The following is a 10,793-nucleotide window of genomic DNA, read 5'->3' as shown; positions in this document are numbered from 1 at the left end:
GCTCACGGCCCATATCAGTTTCTTGCCTTTCTCTGTGTTTCTCTCTCTCTCTCTCTCTCACTCTCTCTTACTCTCTTCTCTAGTGTGTTGGCCAACAATCTGTCTCTGTCCTTGCCTCTCCTTGTGCTGTCTCCTTTCATAGGACACGGGCAGGAGTGCTAGGTGTGCATCCCCACAGGCTAGGTCTCAGGAGCTATGAAGAAGTAGAAGGGGATGAAAATCATGCAGGGTAGTGGGCGCTAGAGTGGAGCGGTGACCGTCAGTGTTGACTCAGTCTCTGTTCATCGAGTCGGGCTGATGTAGATGAGATGGGAGAGGGAGGCAGGGATGAGGGCATTCACAGAGCTCTGTGTAGTGACAGTTCTTGCTTGGCTTTATTAGTTTGCAGAGGAATCGTCCAGGAGCCCCAGCCGGATGAGAATGTCAGAAGTGGACCTGAGCAGCCTAGACATCCTTCTAAGGAAACTAGAATAGTCCTCAGGTTTCTGCCTTCTGCATAACTGGCTGTGAGTAAGGGCTCAGTGCTTCGAACTCACAGAGTCATCTGTACTCACTGTAGTATTCTTCATTGACTGTGTAGTTTCTTGTTGGGTACAGGGCTCTGTGGGATTAAGGGTGAGGAGGGGCCAGAGTCTGCTGTGCAGAGTGACTCTGTTGGGTGTTGTTGTAAGAGGTGCTTTGTACTTTTAGTCCTAAAGGTGTAATGGGTAGAGGGCGGAACCCCGCCGTGCGTGAGAGGGGAAAAGAAGAGCCTAAGAGACATTTCTGACTGAGACGGTAGCTTACTTGTTTTATCCCCTGGTTTTAGTACCAAGGAAAAAGACGTCACATGTCAAAGTCTACTGCCCTTATGAGTGAGAGTGACGAGACTGCGAGCGTTGTTGGTGCCAGGCAGGAGCCGTCCATCTGGGAGCAGAACAGCTGCTACTATCACTGAGATAAGTATCTGTTTTGCTGAGGGTTCTGCTCACGGCCCACCTGGCTACAGGTAGAGACACCCCGTTAGGTGGAGTGGGTTTGTAAGAAAAGGTTCCCGACTAGCTGTGGTTTTGAGGGAGACACGGTCCCCATTTTCAGGGACTGATTTCTCTGGCCAGGGTCGGTGTGTCCTCGGCAGGAGAAGGTTAGATCCATGTGGGATGACTCCAGGTGGTGAGTTGCTTGCCTTCCTCCTCTGTTTCTCTCTTTGTCTTCTCTACTCTACTCTACTGTGTTGGCCAACACACACTCTCTCTCTCTCTCTCTCTCTCTCTCTCTCTCTCTCTCTCTCGGCTGTCTCCCTTCATAGGGCACGGGCAGGAGTGCTATGTGTGCATCCCCTCAGGCTAGGTCTCGGGAGCTGTGAACAAGTAGGAGGGGACGAAAATCATGCATCGTAGTGGGCGCTAGAGTGGAGGGGTGACTGTGGATGTTGACTGTCTCTCTTCAAGTGGGCCTGATGTAGATAGGCAGGGATGAGGGCAAGATTACCTGCACCAATTGAATTTTGTGTAGTGATGGCTCTTGCTTCGCTCATTTCCTGCGCTTGCAGAGGAATTGTCCAGGAGCAGCAGCTGAAGGAGAAAGTGGCAGACGCGGACCTGAGGAGCCTGGACATCCTTCTAAGCAGACATGAAAGGTCCTCAGATTTCTGCCTCCCGCACAACTGGCTGTGAGTAAGCGGTCAGTGCTTGGAATCCCTCATCTGTACTGGCTCCGGTTTTGTTCAGAGGCTCTGAATTTCTTCATTGGACACGGTGCTCTGTGGGATTCAGACGAAGCAAAGGCACAAGTCTCCTGTGCAGAGTGAGTATCTTGGATGTAGGTGCAGTGGGCTGCTTTTTAGTTGTAGTGCTAAAGCTGTAATGGGAGGAGGGTTGAGGGCGGAGCCCTGAGGTGTGGTAGATGGGAGAAGAGGAACCTATGCACGTTGCAGACTGAGATGCTAACTGATTTGTTTTTCCCCCTAGTGCTGGGTTTAGTACCAAGTGGAGAGTCAGAGTCCACTCCGCGCATGCCATGGAAAGGGAGCGAGAGCTGGGAGATTCTAAGCATTGTTGATGCCAGGGAAGAGCCATCCAGCTGGGAGTGGAGCAAGGACCACTGTCAGTGAGATAAGTGTCTTGTTAGGTGAAGGCTCTGCTGTGGTTACAAGGGAGACAAGGTCCCTATTTTCAGGGGCTGCTCAGTCCTCTGGCCAGTACCGGTGTGTCCTCTGCAGCGGAAGGTTGGATCCAGGAGGATGACTCCAGGTGACAAGTTGCTTGCCTTTCTCCCGTGTTTCTCATTTTCTCGCTCTCTCTCTCTTTAGTGTGTTGGCCAACGCTCTCTCTTAATCTGTCCTTTCCTTGTGCCATCTCCCTTCTTAGGACACAAGCAGGCCTGCGAGGTGTGCATCTCCACAGGTTAGGTCTTGAAAGCCCTGGAGTAGTAGGAGGGGACGAAAACCATGCGGGGTAGTGGGTGCGAGAGTGGAGCAGTGACTGTCAGTGTTGAATCGGTCTCTGTTCAAGTGGGGCTGATGTAGATGGGTGGAAGAGGGAGGCAGGATTGAGGGCAATATTTCAAGTACCATTAGAGCTGTGTGTAGAGATGGCGCATGCTTGGCTTTTGCAGCTGCACTTCCAGAGGAATTGTCCAGGAGCTCGAGCCGGAGGAGAAACTGGCAGAGGTGGATCTGAGCAGCTTGGACACGGTTATAACCAGACAGGAACAGTCCTCAGCTTTCTGCATTCTGAACAACTGGCTGTGAGTAAGAGGTCAGTGCTTTCAATTCCTTATCTGTACTCGCTGTAGTTTACTTCACAGGCCTTGTGCTTCCTCGCTGGGTACAGGGCACTGTGGTATTAAGGCTGGGGAAGGGACAAGAGTCTCCTGAGCAAAGTGACTATTTTGGGTGCAGTTACAATGGATCCCTTCTAGTTGCAGATGTATAGTAGTAATAGAAGATGGTTTGATGGCGGAGCCGTGGAATATGGGAGATGAAGAGACTACGTGACATTGCAGATGGAGATGCTAATTTGTTTGTTTTTCTCTCCTCTGCTGGGTTTAGTACCAAGGAAAAATAAGTCACATGTCAGAGTCTACTGCCCTCATGCAATGGAAAGTGAGTGAGAGCAGCGAGCCTGTGAGCATTGTTCATGCCAGGCAAGAGCCGTTCATTTGGGAGCCAAGCAGATGCCACTGTCAGTGAGAGAAGTGTCTGTTTTGCTGAGGGTTTTGTTATCAGCCAATCTGACTCCAGGTACAGACACCCTGTTAGCTGGGGCTGGTTTGTCAGAAGAGTTTCCTGACTAGCTGGGGAGACAAGGTCCCCATTTTCAGGGGCTTGTCATTGCTCTGTTCACAAGCAGTGTGTCCTCCGCAGGAGAAGGTTGGATCCAGGAGGATGACTCCAGATGGTGAGTTACTTGCCTTTCTCCTGTGTTTCTCTCTCTCTCTCTTCTCTAGTGTGTTGGCCAACACTCTTTTTCTCTCTCTGTCTCTGTCCTTGCCTCTCCTTGTGCCGTCTCCCTTCATAGAACAGGGGCAGGAGTGCTAGGTGTGCATCCCCACAGGCTTGATCTTGGGAGCTATGAACAAGTAGGAGGGGATGAAAATCATGCAGGATAGTGGGCGCTAGAGTGAGGCAGTGTCTGTGGATGTTGACTCAGTCTCTGTTCATTGAGTCCAGCGGATATAGATGGAATGGGAGAGGGAGGCAGGGATGAGGACATTCATAGAGCTCTGTGTAATGATGGTCCTTGCTTGGCTTTATTAGTTTGCAGAGGAATCGTCCAGGAGCCCTCGCCGGAGGAGAATATGCAGAAGTGGATCTGAGAAGCCTGGACATCCTTCTAAGGAGACATGAATAGTCCTCGGGTTTCTGCATAACTGGCTGTTCCTCATCTGTACTTGCTGTAGTTTTCTTCACAGGCCGTGTGCTTCCTCCTTGGGTACGGGGCTCTGTGGCTGGGGAGGGGCCAGAATCTGCTCTGCAGAGTGACTATGTTGGGTGCCATTAAGAGGGCCAATGTAGACAGGAGAAAAGGGGCCTGAACCCTGATTACAGGGCGGTCACCCTTTCTTCAGTAAAATACTCCTCCTTTAAACTCGGTGTGGGTGGGGCGGGAAGTCCCCAATGTGAAAAGATCTGGAAATGAACAGGTAAGGGAGGGATCCTGCTGAGTGTCTCCTTTCCGATCAATCCTCCATCTCTCAGCAACACCCTTCCGGACTTACCTTCCTACCTCACCAAGAAAATAACTTTGTGCTCCCTAACCTTTACCAGAAAAGACCCCTCTTCCTTGTGATGCAGTCCTGTTAGTAGGGTTAGGTGTACCCACGTGCTGGCTCTGAATACCACCGCATGTGATTACAACACCTGAACATCAACACATTTCAGAAAGGACCGCCACATCAATCCCTTCAGACGTAGCCCTAGGAATCTCCTCTGTCTATCTCCAAAGAGACACAAGGCCTGGAATTTGGACACAGCTGAGGGAGCTGTCCGAATGTCTACAGTTGAACACTCATCAGTGCGACGGTGTCTTTCTTGTGCACAAGAAAACAAAGGGTCAAAGTTGTGGTTGGTTGAGCGGTGTAAATTGGGCAGGGCAAAAGGACTTGAGGAAGGATGAGGTGGAAGTGAGGGTCTGAAAGGAGCCCCCCACCTCACCTGTTCATTTCCAGACGGTGTGACGTTTGCATGGTTGGGCCATTTCTTGGCTTTTTTGAGAAAAGGGGCGAATTTTCCCACGGCTTCCACCATCCCCTTACAGCTGCCCCTTCGCCACACTATGTTGCATCTGACCTGGATAGGTCGCAAGTAAGATTTCACTTCAAATCTCAAAAAAGTCCAGTAGAAATAATTGTGGGGGAATTTCCTGTCACTAAGAGAAACGGAAGCTCAAGCCTTCTCAAGGGGTGCGGTGTTGCTCAGCCACAGGCACAAAAAGGCTCCCCTAGTTTAAGCGTGCGAGGGAGAAGACGTTACAGCCTGGTTACAGGGCAGTCATTTTGCCGGGCGTGTCAAAGTGACCTTTGGTTTAATTTGCTTGGCAAAGGAGACCCAAACCTTCCTTACAGGGTGGTCCTTAAGCCAGGGGCGTTCGAATGGGGCAGAGAGAAAAGCACCGTAAAGGAGAGACCTCCGTTCCCTCAGGAGAGCGTGGTCTCATTGCCCAGCAAGTGCCAGCGGCCCAAGAGGAGCTAGAAAGGGGAGACCTGCACCCTTCTCACAGGGATTGGTCAGTGGCAAAGAGCGTTTTAAAGGCTAGGTCCTAAGGAGCTCAAAGCCACAGAGACTTTGTGGTGATCTGCGTGTAATGTAATATCTCATTGTAAGGTGACGAGGCCAGCAAGAGTTAATGAACTCACAAACTGACCTTGACCCATGGCCAAACGTTAAAGACTGGTTAGGAAGATCTGTAAAGGAATAGAGGTTTGAAATGCAGCCTGCATTGTTAGAGATAGAAGGGTAAATGTTAGCTCAGGTCTTGTCTATTGCTATAGCTGTGATTCAAAGATCAAAAAAGCAATATTAACATTTAGGAAGACACTGGAGTGAGATAGTGTTATTGTCTATATAGGGGACGGCAACCTTTCACAAGTGGTGTGCTGAGTCTTCATTTATTCACTCTAAAATTTATTACTGGCACGCGAAACCTTAATGTTTTTCAGAAGGTCTCTTTAGTTTCTATGTCTATATATTACATAACTAGTGTTGTATTGTAAAATAAACAAGGTTTTCAAAATGTTTAAGTAGCTTCATTTAAAATTAAATTAAAATGTTGATCTTACACCGCTGGCCTGCTCAACCTGCTGCTGGTCTGGGGTTCTGTTCCATTAGGCCGCCAGCAGGCTGTGCGGGGCCCTGCCCACATACAGCGGGTAGCTACCTTCTCCCTGGTTCTGGCCCATTCTCTTGCTCTCTCTGCACTGAGCTGAAGGTGGGAGTGGATGGAGCACAGGGCTGGGGCTGAAGGGTCTGGCCCAGGAGCTAGAATGAGGGAGGGGGCTCAGGAGGTCTGGGTGTGGGGGCACTTACCTGGGCAGCTCCCGTTCGGTGCTCAGGGTGGGGGTGGGGATGTGCAGGGGTGCAAGATTCAGAGCAGAGGACTGGGGCCATGTGAGGGGGGTGCAGGTGTCAGGGCGGGGGGGCTGGGTATGTGTGGGGGTGCCACAGTCAGGGCTGGGGTCGGGGGGGTGAAGGAGTCAACAGGGGGCTGGGTGTGTATGAGGGAGGTACAGGGCTCAGGGTAGGGGCCTGTGTGTGTGTGTAGGGGGGGGGGGTGTCAGGGCTCAGGACAGAGGGCTAGAACCTCCAACCCTCTCTGCTCCTTGTCCCCTGACTACCCCCTCCTGGGACCCCTGCCCCTAACTGCCTCCCAGAACCCTATCCCCTATCTAAGCCTCCCTGTTCTTGTCCCCTGACTGCCCCCCTAGGAGCCTACCCCCTACCTGTCCCCTGACTGCCCCAACCCTTATCCACACCTCCACCCCCTGACAGGACCCCCAGAACTCCTGAGCCATACAGCCCTTCTCCTGACAGCCCCTCCCCAAACTCCTGACTCATCCAACCCCCCAAGCTCCTTGTCCCCTGACTGCCCCCAACCCTTATCCACACCCCGAGACAGACCCCCGGAGTCCCACGCCCCATCCAACCACTCCCCACCCCCGACAGGACCCCCAGCATTCCTGACCTGTACCACCCTCCCTCTGCTCCCTGCCTGCCGCAACCCCCTCCACACCCCTGCCTCCTGACAGCTCCCCCAAACTCCTGACTCATCCAACCCCCTGAGCTCCTTCTCCCCTAACCACCTCCTCCAGAGCCCCCCCCACACCCTAACTGTCCCCTGACCCCCATCCAGCCCCCAGCCCCTGACAGACCCTGGAATTCCCATGCCCCATCCACCCCCTGTTCCCTGTCTGCTGCCTCCAGAGTCCCCCACCCCTAGCCACCCCCCCAGGATCCCACCCCCTATCCAACCAACCCTGTTCCCTGACTGCCCCCACCCCTTACCAAAGCCCCCCAGCCACAGATCCCCTTACCATGACCCGCCAAGCAGAGCCAGCCTATGCTGCCCCGTGGGAGCGCACAGCCCCGCCCCTCAGCGCTGCGCGCGTGGGGGCAGGGCTCTGGACGAGCAGGGAGCGTCTTTCTCTCCCTGCAGAGCCAAACGCTGCCCCACGGGAGCGCGCAGCCCCGGCCTCAGAGCTCCGCGCGTGGCAGCAGGGATCCAGGGGAGGGGCCGGCGGCTTGCTGCGCTCGGCCCGGTGCTCCGGCCCGGGAGCGCGGACCCTGCGGCTTGCTGTGCTGGCAGGATTGTTAATTGCACCCTGGAGTCCCGGCAGTCAGCCGCGTGCCACTGAAAATCGGCTCCCATGACGTCGTTGGCATGCGGCTGCCGGATGTTGCTGACCCCTGACCTAGTGTCTCTGTGGCTCCATGAGGGAAATAAATAGTGAGACTGTGTGGCCATGTGGGGTAATGAGCAGAGCAGTTCCTGCATGGAGCAACAGTGACACCGTGTGGCCACGCAGGATAATGGACAGACCATTTCTCATGGAGCAACAGTGACACCGTGTGGCCACGCAGGGAAATGCACAGAGTAGTTTCTGCATGGAGCAAAAGTGACACCGTGTGGCCACGCAGGGTATTGCACAGAGAATTTCTCTCAGAGGAACAGTGACACCATTACCCTGCGTGGGCACACGGTGTCACTGTAGCTTCAGGAAGGAAATGCTCTGTGCATTACCTTTCGTGGCCACACGATGTCATTGTGGCTCCATGCAGGAACTGCTCTGTGCATTACCCTGCGTGGCCACACGGTGTCACTGTAGATACATGCAGGAACTGTTTGTGCGTTACCCATCATGGTGACACGATGTCACTGCTGCATGCAGGAACTGCTCTGTGCTTTAACGTGCGTGGCCACATGGGGTCACTGTTGCTCCGTGAAAAGTGCTTTGTGCATTACCCTTCATGGCCACATGGTGTCACTGTTCCTCTGAGAGAAATGCTCTGTGCATTACCCTGCGTGACCACATGGCGTCACTGTAGATACATGCAGGAACTGTTCTGTGCATTACCCTGCGTGGCCACACGGTGTCACTGTTGTTGCACGCAGGAACTGTTTGTCCATTACCCTGCGTGGCCACATGGTGTCACTGTAGCTGCACACAGGAACTGTTGTGTGCATTACCCTGCGTGACCACATGGTGTCACTGTAGCTGCACGCAGGAACTGCTCTGTGCATTACCCGTCGTGGTGACACAGTGTCACTGTTGCTGCATGCAGGAACTGCTCTGTGCTTTACCGTGCGTGGCCACACGGTGTCACTGTTGCTCCGTGAAAAGTTCTTTGTGCATTACCCTTCGTGGCCACATGGTGTCACTGTTGCTCAGTATAGGAAATGCACTGTGCATTACCCGTCGTGGTGACACGGTGTCACTGTAGCTGCACGCAGGAACTGCTCTGTGCATTACCCGTCGTGGCCACACCGTGTCACTAGTCCTCCGTGAGAAATGCTCTGTGCATTACCCTTCATGGCCACATAGTGTCACTGTTCCTCTGAGAGAAATGCACTGTGCATTACCCTGCGTGGCCACATGGCGTCACTGTAGATACATGCAGGAACTGTTCTCTGCATTACTCTGCGTGGCCACATGGTGTCACTGTTCCTCTGAGAGAAATACTCTGTGCATTACCCTGCATGGCCACACGGTGTCTCTGTTGCTCCGTGAGATATGGTCTGTGCATTACCCTTCGTGGCAACACGGTGTCACTATTCCTCCGTGAGAAATGCTCTGTGCATTACCCTGTGTGGCCACATGGCGTCACTGTAGATACATGCAGGAACTGTTCTCTGCATTACTCTGCGTGGCCACATGGTGTCACTGTTCCCCTGAGAGAAATACTCTGTGCATTACCCTGCATGGCCACACGGTGTCACTGTTCCTCTGAGAGAAATACTCTGTGCATTACCCTCCGTGGCCACACGGTGTCTCTGTTGCTCCGTGAGATATGGTCTGTGCATTACCCTTCGTGGCCACACAATGTCACTATTCCTCCGTGAGAAATGCTCTGTGCATTACCCTGCGTGGCCACACGGTATCACTGTTGCTCCATATAGGAAATGCTCTATGCATTACCCTACTTGGCCACACGGTGTCACTGTTCCTCTGAGAGAAATGCTCTGTGCATTACCCTTCGTGGCCACACGATGTCACTGGAGCTCTATGCAGGAACTGTTTTGTACATTACTCTTTGTGGCCACATGGTGTCACTGTTCCTCTGAGAGAAATACTCTGTGCATTACAATGCATGGCCACACGATGTCACTGTTGCTCCGTATAGGAAATGCTCTATTCATTACTCTACTTGGCCACAGGGTGTCACTGTTCCTCTGAGATAAATACTCTGTGCATTACCCTGCATGACCACACGGTGTCACTGTTCCTCTGAGAGAAATGCTCTGTGCATTACCCTTCATGGCCACTTGGTGTCACTGTTGCTCCTTATAGGAAATACTCTATGCATTACCCTACTTGGCCACATGGTGTCACTGTTCCTCTGAGAGAAATGCTCTGTGCATTAGAATGCGTGGCCACACGATGTCACTGTTGCTCCATGCAGGAACTACTCTGTGCATTACCCTGCATGGCCACACGGTGTCACTGTTCCTCTGAGAGAAATGCTCTGTGCATTACCCTGCATGGCCACACGGTGTCACTGTTGCTCCGTGAGATATGGTCTGTGCATTACCCGTCGTGGCCACACGGTGTCACTGTTCCTCTGAGAGAAATCTTCTGTGCATTACCCTTCATGGCCACACGGTGTCACTGTTGCTCCTTATAGGAAATACTCTATGCGTTACTCTACTTGGCCACATGGTGTCACTGTTCCTCTGAGAGAAATGCTCTGTGCATTAACATAAGAACATAAGAAAGGCCGTACCGGGTCAGACCAAAGGTCCATCTAGCCCAGTATCTGTCTACCGACAGTGGCCAATGCCAGGTGCCCCTGAGGGAGTGAACCTAACAGGCAATGATCAAGTGATCTCTCTCCTGCCATCCATCTCCATCCTCTGATGAACAGAGGCTAGGGACACCATTCTTACCCATCCTGGCTAATAGCCATTTATGGACTTAGCCACCATGAATTTATCCAGTCCCCTTTTAAACATTGTTATAGTCCTAGCCTTCACAACCTCCTCAGGTAAGGAGTTCCACAAGTTGACTGTGCGCTGCGTGAAGAAGAACTTCCTTTTATTTGTTTTAAACCTGCTGCCTATTAATTTCATTTGGTGACCCCTAGTTCTTGTATTATGGGAATAAGTAAATAACTTTTCCTTATCCACTTTCTCAACATCACTCATGATTTTATAGACCTCTATCATATCCCCCCTTAGTCTCCTCTTTTCCAAGCTGAAGAGTCCTAGCCTCTTTCACCCTTCCTCGTATGGGACCCTCTCTAAACCCCTAATCATTTTAGTTGCTCTTTTCTGAACCTTTTCTAGTGCTAGAATATCTTTTTTGAGGTGAGGAGACCATATCTGTACACAGTATTCGAGATGTGGGCGTACCATGGATTTATATAAGGGCAATAATATAGTCTCAGTCTTATTCTCTATCCCCTTTTTAATGATTCCTAACATCCTGTTTGCTTTTTTGACCGCCTCTGCACACTGCGTGGACATCTTCAGAGAACTATCCACGATAACTCCAAGATCTTTTTCCTGACTCGTTGTAGCTAAATTAGCCCCCATCATGTTGTATGTATAGTTGGGGTTATTTTTTCCAATGTGCATTACTTTACATTTATCCACATT

This window comes from Mauremys mutica, chromosome 13, assembly GCF_020497125.1.
Source record: "Mauremys mutica isolate MM-2020 ecotype Southern chromosome 13, ASM2049712v1, whole genome shotgun sequence".
Classification (NCBI taxonomy): Eukaryota; Metazoa; Chordata; order Testudines; family Geoemydidae; genus Mauremys; species Mauremys mutica.
The sequence above is the reverse complement of the archived record's forward strand: the minus strand, read 5'-3'. Positions refer to the sequence as shown.